This window comes from Scyliorhinus torazame, chromosome 24 (assembly GCF_047496885.1).
Source record: "Scyliorhinus torazame isolate Kashiwa2021f chromosome 24, sScyTor2.1, whole genome shotgun sequence".
Taxonomy (NCBI): domain Eukaryota; kingdom Metazoa; phylum Chordata; class Chondrichthyes; order Carcharhiniformes; family Scyliorhinidae; genus Scyliorhinus; species Scyliorhinus torazame.
The window spans coordinates 34,682,268-34,691,354 of NC_092730.1; the positions used below are offsets into that span (position 1 = coordinate 34,682,268).

Sequence of the window (9,087 nt, forward strand, 5' to 3'; positions counted from 1 at the left end):
TAAGGAAAGTGAGGATCAAATATGAAGGTAGGCCAGCCAGTAACATTAGGAATGATAGTAAAAGTTTATTTAAATACATTAAAAACAAACGGGAGGCAAAAGTTGACATTGGGCCGCTCCAAAATGACACTGGTAATCTAGTGATGGGAGACAAGGAAATAGCTGAGGAACTAAATAAGTACTTTGCGTCAGTCTTCACTGTAGAAGACATGAGTAAAAGCCAAACAATTCCGGAGAGTCAGGGGGCAGAGTTGAATATGGTAGCCATCACAAAGGAGAAAGTGCTAGAGAAACGAAGAGGTCTAAAAATTAATAAATCTCCGGGCCCAGATGGGCTACATCCCAGAGTTCTAAACGAGATAGCTGCAGAAATAGTGGAGGCGTTAGTTATGATCTTTCAAAAGTCACTGGAGTCAGGGAAAGTCCCAGAGGATTGGAAAATCGCTGTTGTAACCCCCTGTTCAAGAAGGGAACAAGGATAAAGATGGAGAACTATAGGCCAATTAGCCTAACCTCGGTTGTTGGCAAGATTCTAGAATCCATTGTTAAGGATGAGATTTCTAAATTCTTGGAAGTGCAGGGTCGGATTAGGGCAAGTCAGCATGGATTTAGTAAGTGGAGGTCGTGCCTGACAAACCTGTTAGAGTTCGTTGAAGAGATAATAAATAGGTTAGACCAAGGAGAGCCAATGGATGTTATTGATCTTGACTTCCAAAAGGCCTTTGATAAGGTGCCTCACGGGACAATGCTGAGTAAAATAAGGGCCCATGGTATTCGAGGCAAGGTACTAACATGGATAGACGATTGGCTGTCAGGCAGAAGGCAGAGAGTTGGTATTAAAGGTTCTTTTTCGGAATGGCAACCGGGGACGAGCGGTGTCCTGCAGGATTCAGTGTTGGGGCCACAGCTGTTCTCTTTATATATTAACGATCGAGATGACGGGACTGGGGGCATTCTGGCTATGTTTGCCGATTTAACAAAGATAGGTGGAGGGGCAGGTAGTATGGAGGAGGTGGGGAGGCTGCAGAAAGATTTAGACAGTTTAGGAGAGTGGTCCAAGAAATGGCTGATGAAATTCAACGTGGGCAAGTGCGAGATCTTGCACTTTGGAAAAAAGAATAGAGGCATGGACTATTTTCTAAACGGTGACAAAATTCATAATGCTGAAGTGCAAAGGGACTTGGGAGTCCTAGTCCAGGATTCTCGAAAGGTAAACTTGCAGGTTGAGTCCGTAATTAAGAAAGCAAATGCAATGTTGTCATTCATCTCAAGAGGCTTGGAATATAAAAGCAGGGATGTACTTCCGAAGCTTTATAAAGCATTAGTTAGGCCCCATTTAGAATACTGTGAGCAATTTTGGGCACCACGCCTCAGGAAGGACATACTGGCACTGGAGCGGGTCCAGCGGAGATTCACGCGGATGATCCCAGGAATGGTAGGCCTAACATACGATGAACGTCTGAGGGTCCTGGGATTATATTCATTGGAGTGTAGGAGGTTGAGGGGAGATCTAATAGAAACTTACAAGATAATGAATGGCTTAGATAGGGTGGATGTAGGGAAGTTGTTTCCATTAGCAGGGGAGACTAGGACACGGGGGCACAGCCGTAGAATAAAAGGGAGTCACTTTAGAACAGAGATTAGGAGAAATTTCTTCAGCCAGAGAGTGGTGGGTCTGTGGAATTCATTGCCACAGAGGGCGGTGGAGGCCGGGACGTTGAGTGTCTTTAAGACAGAAGTTGATAAATTCTTGATTTCTCGAGGAATTAAGGGCTATGGAGAGAGAGCGGGTAAATGGAGTTGAAGTCAGCCATGATTGAATGGTGGAGTGGACTCGATGGGCCGAATGGCCTTACTTCCGCTCCTATTTCTCATGGTCTTATATTTACAGATTCGTCCATGACAAGACTGAAGAACGATCACTCGTCTATCCAAATCGGTGAGGTCTGCCTCAGCGTGAGACAATATTAACAGAGTGAGAACCAGGTTAATTAGATTCAGATCACACGGTTACAATAGAACTGAATCAGGAAAACCCCGCCTTCACAGCCTTGCCATTCGCCTGAGGTATCGTGATCCTCAGGTTAAATCACCATCAGTCAGATCTCACCGTCAACGGGGAAAGCAGCCTATGGTTATCAGGGACTAAAGCGACTTAATTTACTTTGGAACTGGATCAATTTATGATGTCTCCAGGATGTGACTTCCCTCAGACTGATCAAATGATTGGCAGCCGGCAAATTAGCGCCCATTCAGGAGTTACTGGTACCTGAGGCTTAGTTGGAGTATTGGTTTTAAAGGTTAATCATGAAATCTAGAGATGAAAAGCCGGGAAAGTGGGCCTGAGGATCATCATGAAATCATTAAAATGTAAAAGGTGGCCATTCAGCCCATCGACTCTGCACCGATCCTCTGAAAGAGTCCCTATGCCCCAACCACATCCCTGTAACGCACTACCCAACTTTATAAACACAAAGGGGCAATTTAGCATGGGTATTCCACCTAACCCACACACATTTGGACGTGCGAGGAAATCGCAGCACCGGAGGAAACCCATAGACACAGAAAAAAAGTGCAAACTCCATACAGTCAGTGACCAAAGGCTGGAATTGAACCCGGATCGCGGGCGCTGTGAGGTAGCCACTGTGACAACGTGCCACCGTATGAGGTCATAGCACGTCATATATCAGATCAAGCATGATCTCATTGAAATACAGAGCACATTCGATAGGCTGAATGGTCTACTTCTGCTCCTCCGTCTTATACCCTGATATTGTGTAAATGTGTTCCGGTTCTTGTGTAAAACTCTTGTTAAAACAACACAGACTGTATGTCGACTGCGTCTGATTATCTGGCGCAGAGAAGGCGATTGTGGAATACATGTCGTACCCATCAAACTCTGCTACTCACCTGACTGAGATTTGTTCTGTATCTGTAAATCACAGGTAGTGTTGGCGAGTGGAGGGAACAGTCTGCACCTCAGTCTCTGGAACAGGTTGTGAGAGCAGGATGCCTTCATTATGAGTCAATGTCTGGTACTTTTTGTGAGAGTGGAATTCAGTCTCTGTCAGACATTGGTACTGAATGTCAGTGTGAAAATATTTCTGTATCTGTCAATCACAATTACTGTTTGGGAAAAGTGAGATGAATCCGTAACATCATCACGGCTGTGACAGACAGAGAAAGACACAGAGAAATGCAGGAAGAGACTATCAGGACACACACACAATGACACAGAGAAAAGGTGCCGATATGAAGAAACTGTTTTTTTCGGAAAATGTGTTTTCTGCTGCACACAGAGAGGCTCTGTTTGAAAATCTATATCCTGCTGTGTAACCGTGCTCTCTCTGTCGGAACCGTCACTCTGCTGGTGACAGATCTTCACTGTGGTTGTGTCAAATCGTTCCCTGTTGTGTAAATGTGTTCCCAGTTGCGGAAATTGATCCGCCTGAAGCAGAACCTTTCTGCGACATTACTGCGACGAAATTTCAATTCCAGATTTGTTAAATCTTGTAACCAAGGGTTAGTTCAGACCTCTGGATTCCCAGTCCAGCGACATAATCTTGCCTTCTTGTTGTGAAGACAGTTCATTCAGCATCAATCTTTTCCGATAATGGTCAGGAAGCGCCTAACATGGGGCTCGAACCCACGACTCTGGGATTAAGAGTGCCATGCTCTACCAACTGAGCTAGCCGAGCTGGTGCTGCATTGCCCATTAAACCTCTTCTTGTGGAGAGTGGCTGCGGTGCTCATTCGGAGGGTAAGTAATGACTTGTTGGGCCGAATGGCTTTCTGCGCTGGAGAGTCTACGATTCTATGAAGCAAGGAGGTTGATGCGTTCAAATGCTTCTGCTATAATGTCCACTCCTGACACCATGTAGAAATGGTCGTCTTTGAATCACTGGAAACCAAGGAGTTGTAATAAAAAAATAATTGATTTAATAATTGAGCTGCTCCTCCTGGCTTGTTCTCTGACCGCGATCCGGGAAGAATTGCAGGAATCCAGACACGTGATCATTTTAGTTGCGTCATCACGTGACCATTCGGTCTCCACTGGTCTCCCTCGGTGCTCTAATTTCTAGATTCATCATTTTAATTTTCATCCAGACTGGGAAGTTTAGTGCTGCTGCATTTGAAAAGGAACATGAATTTCTAATATTTTTCCAATGTAACTGATGTTGTTACACAAACTATTTAATCAGTGGAATTGTGCGTTTAGGGAACTCAGATTTTCGAATATCTGAAGGCTTCTTTCCAAATCGAATGGTTATTTCCACAAGATTCAACCCCTCCTCACATAAACCCCGGGGACGCTTTGATCGCTTGAATGCAATTACTTCCTGGAGTGATTCCAGGCCGGTTTTAGAATGTATTCTATCGACCAAATTACTGTTGAATGATGCAGCCGTGATGGCCGTGTGGTCAAGTCGTTGGACTTCAAATCCAATAGCGTTCCCCCACCCCCCTCCCCCGCAGATTCGAGTGTGATTCGAAATGTTTGTTCAACTCCCCGGAAAAGCTGCCGGCTCGACAATGAATCGGAATTTCGGTTGATTGTCTGTTAACGGTATTAACATTTATCGAATTCAGTTTTTTAGAAAAACGTTCTTTTTGGTAACGAAACGAAACATAAAGATAAATGAGGAGTTCACACTCAAAGCAACAATCAATAAATAATAAAGTTTCCTGCAACGTTCGGAAGGAGAAGCAGCAACGGCAGCGAATGGAAACGTGGTTCGGTTTCATTCAGGTGAATGTAATTCTGGGTAAAAAGATCGTGGCAGAAATGGAACATTTTTTAAAAATATTTTCTTGTTCTCTTTCTGTTGTCTCTCTATATGTTTCTTTCTCTCTCCCTCACTCACTATTTTTGTGCTTCTCCGGGGACTGATTGGATACACAGTGAAACTCAGCCCCATCTCATCCCAACTCTTTTGGACGAATACGTCCTGGTGATGGACGGTCGTGAATCAGTAGAAGAATCGACAAACTATTCCATTCTTGCTCTGTAAGAAGTTCCATTCCTGGTTGTGAGGCGGCTCTGGGATAAAGCGATCGAGAGAGAACGAGTCTGACTCTTACTCTGCAAATCATTTCGTGCGCACTTGTAGAAAGTGGATGTGTCTGAGAACAGGAGAAAAGCAGATCATGGGGGTGTGATTGATTTTACTGAGCCGGACCTAGAAAAGTGAAGGAAACTTCTAAACAGTCAGCTTCTGTCTGAGAGCTGCGAAGGAATTACGGCTGACATTGAGACAGTTCATAGTGAATTCTTACAGCAAATCGAATCTTGAAGCGGTGTTGGCATATTGTTTTCGTAGAGACTGACATAGTTTCTGAAAAGATCAGTTGTGCTTGTTTTTGTTTTGTCCAGTAGTTTGGGTAATCTATTTGGAGCGGGTGCAGTTGGTCAATATCTGTGCTTCTTGCTTGCCCAGCTCACCGGGCAGCAGCAGCTCCATTCCTCGCCAAATGTGTGGACACAAACGGCAAACGCACATTATTGTATACCCGCGGAGGTTCGAACCCCGCTCGCAGCCGCTCTGCTTTGGGATATTTACTCAGCTCCATAAACAAACCACTGACCACACAAATAATCGGGGCTCCCTTTGCATCTCATTGATGGTTTTCACCCAATTTGGCTGTTTCGGGAATGAAAGTAAAAATTTATCGCGTCTGGTAATTAGTATTTTTAAATAAACTACACTAAACATATGAAACAATACTTAATAAATGATAATTAACGAATATTAATCAATATTTAAAAAGTGTTCTGCAACGATTGGAAGGAAAAGCCCATCCCATCAGGGCAGGATATGTTGGGAATGGACCGGAGTGAAACATTCCCAGACCATGTCCAACATGTTTCTCCTCAGCATGAAAACTCCCCGCGGAAAGACTGAAACAGACACACATTTGATCACATCATGATAAACATCACTCACACATTAACCATGAGGCCACTGATGAAGTCATGATGACTTCAAATTTCTCCTAAAATGCCAAATGAACCCACTGACTGGCAGAATTGCATTACCCACGTGATTGGCGAGGCGCATCCACAGACCGATTTGGCGAGTGGTGCAAACTGACATCACTGCTTCTGATCAGCTCCAGAACAGAGAGATAAATGTCACATTGTCCATTCATATTTCTGATTTATAATTGTGTGGGGAAACTGATGGGCTTTGGACGCAATTAAAAGTTGCTTCAAGTGAGATCAAATCAGCGGCTGGCTCGTTGGTCTGGGGAGACCTGTGCCACACAAAGCAACAGAGTCTGCAGATAGAGAATGAATCGAATATTCACATGTCACACCAGAGAACACGTAGGAGAACAATTCAGCAGTCAAGGGCATTGAGCCTCTGATCTCCGGGTAAGCGTTCTGCAAGGCGGCCTTCAGGACGCGCGACAAGGAAATTCGCCGAACAGAAACTTCTTGCCAAGTTCCGCATACATGAGTACGGCCTCAACCGGGACCTTGGATTCATGTCGCATTACATTTATCCCCCACCATCTGGCCTGGGCTTGAGAAATCCTACCAACTGCCCAGGCGTGAGCTAATTCGCACCTCTTTAACCTGGGGTTACCCCTATCTGGTTTAGCACAGGGCTAAATCGCTGGCTTTCAAAGCCGACCGAGTCAGGTCAGAAGCATGGTTCAATTCCCGGATCAGCCTCCCCGAACAGGCGACGGAATGTGGCTTTTCACGATAGCTTAATTTGAAACCTACTTGTGACAATAAGCGATTTTCATTTTCATTTTCATTTAATCTCTGGACCTGTAAAGACTTAATTACCTGCCAATGCTGGCATTCAAAGCATTGTCTTGCATTTTTGACATTGCCTCTATATATGATTCCGAAACATAACTCTTCATTCACCTGAGGAACGAGCAGTGCTCCGAAAGCTAGTGTTTGAAACACACCTGTTGGACTTTAACCTGGTGTTGTCAGACTTGTTACTGGGCACAGCAGGGACTGACAGATAAAGAGTCATTCACCACCCAAATGTCTATATGCACCTCCCCCAACACACGCGCATGCCCACTGCCACTGAAAGTTTTGTCATGATTCTGATATGCAGACGTTTTTACGGAAACTAGCAAACAACATAATGATTTTTTTCCACTCAATAACAATATCAGAGATTGATCATTACAGATTTAGTTCTAGCTTCACACAGATTTTCAGAGAATGAAAGATATTGAATGAATGACAGACTCTCATACAGTCCCAGAGACTCTCGCAAAGCGATTTAACTGAATACAAAGACAGATTGTTGCAGAAGATATGTAACAAGCCGAAGAATGATTGGTATATTACAAATATGGAATGAATCTGACTCTGCCATATCGTGTCAGAGACTGAAATATGCAGCAATTGTATTTCAAAATTGATCGCACTTAGCAGGGTGGTAGTGTCAAATAACCGGATGGTGCGAATCCTTAATGTGAAGATGGGACCAAGTCGCCACAAGGACTGTGTAATGGTCACTCTGAATGTGAAGACGATGGGAGACAAAGCTCCACAGACTGACTCCTACTTTCCACAGACCACCACTGACTGAATCATGGTGAATACCAAGAGCTGAATTATGTTGTCAACACTCACATAGAAATGGCACACAGAATAAAATGGCGAGATCGTGGAAAATGTGGACCGTTTTCCATGACCGGAAGCCACCACTGGAAAAAGGCAGATCCAGCAGACAGGATTCGCCCTCACCTCCAATGTGTCAGCTCAGCCTTCAGCAGATTGAGAAAGAGAATACTTGAAGAGCAGCTTCATGACAGAATCGTTCGGAGTGACCATTGCACAGTGCTTACTCAGCAACGGCAAAGACTGGTCCCGTATGTGTTTTATTCTGTTCGCAGTGGAGGCCAACAAACCAAAAATAACCCAATTTACCCAATGATCCCAGTACGAAAAGCAAGGGACAAAAATTGTTTCTTTTGATTTTATTTCAACAACGAAACAAAATTGAACAGGAATTAAAAAGCGCATTGAGCTGATACAATAGGCTTCGGGACGCAATGATAAGCTGGTTTGAGTGACGTTTGCCGGTCGGTTGGCTCGTTGGTCTAGGGGTATGATTCTCGCTTAGGGGCTTCCGTTAACGGTAACATGCGAGAGGTCCCGGGTTCAAATCCCGGACGAGCCCTGTTTATGTTTAATCAGTCCGATCAATGTGGTGTCATTGACTGAAATCGGGAGCAAGTTTGAGCTCCAGAGAATGTGTCAATACAGAACACGCGAAGAAACGAACGCGACATTTAAAGACCGTTTCACCATGGTGTAGGACTCTGAATTTATTCTCAGATATCAAGAAAAACAAACGAACGCTTGCGCATCCAGGTAGTTGGCTGAATGCAATGTTTGTATGTAACCCCGATAAACCTTTGATTTATTTGCTGAATCTCCGCCTTAAAAATAATCAATGTCCCGCTTCCGCCGCTTTCTGAGGCAGAGTTCCAAAGTCGCACAACTCTGAGAGTGAGAAATTTCCACATCTCCGTCCGAAAAGGGCGACATCCTTGTTTTTAACTGCCCAGTAGTTAACCTCAAGCAGTGACATCCTTTCCACGTCCACCTTGCCAAGACCATTCAAGATCTGATGTACTTCAATCAAATCAACTGTCACTCTTCACATCTCCATTGGAAACAAGTGCAGTCTGTCTAACCTTTCCTCATTAGAAAACCCGCTCATTCCTGGACCAATCGAGGAAACCTCCTCTGAACCGTATTTACCTAAATAAGGAAACCAAAACTGCACAGAATGAGCGAAATGTGTAGCTCCTGGAATAAAAGGGACAGTAGCAATATGGATATAAATGTGGTTGAATAATCACAAACAGAATATAATGGCCAGTAGAGAGTTTTCGGACTGGAAGAAGGTTTGTAGTGTGCGACATGGGTTCCTACTGGAATATTTGCTTTCCCTGGTATATAACAATGTGCTAGATCATGGTGTAGAGGGAACAGTTTCAAAGTTTGATGATGGTACAAACTTGGAAATGTTCTGAACTGATACGTGGACAGTCTAGAACGTCAAACGACGAAAGATGATTTTCAGTCTGGAGACGTGT

General features: G+C 44.1%; 2 non-coding genes across 2 annotated transcripts; one reads left to right on the forward strand and one right to left on the reverse strand.

The window, feature by feature from the left end:
* Positions 1–3,625: 3,625 nt before the first annotated feature.
* Positions 3,626–3,698, reverse strand: trnak-cuu (transfer RNA lysine (anticodon CUU)). Its single transcript has one exon. It is a non-coding gene; the product is annotated as a tRNA-Lys (tRNA).
* Positions 3,699–8,071: 4,373 nt separating this feature from the next.
* On the forward strand, positions 8,072–8,162 carry trnap-agg (transfer RNA proline (anticodon AGG)). The gene is given in 2 exon segments: positions 8,072–8,107; positions 8,127–8,162. It is a non-coding gene; the product is annotated as a tRNA-Pro (tRNA).
* Positions 8,163–9,087: the final 925 nt, after the last annotated feature.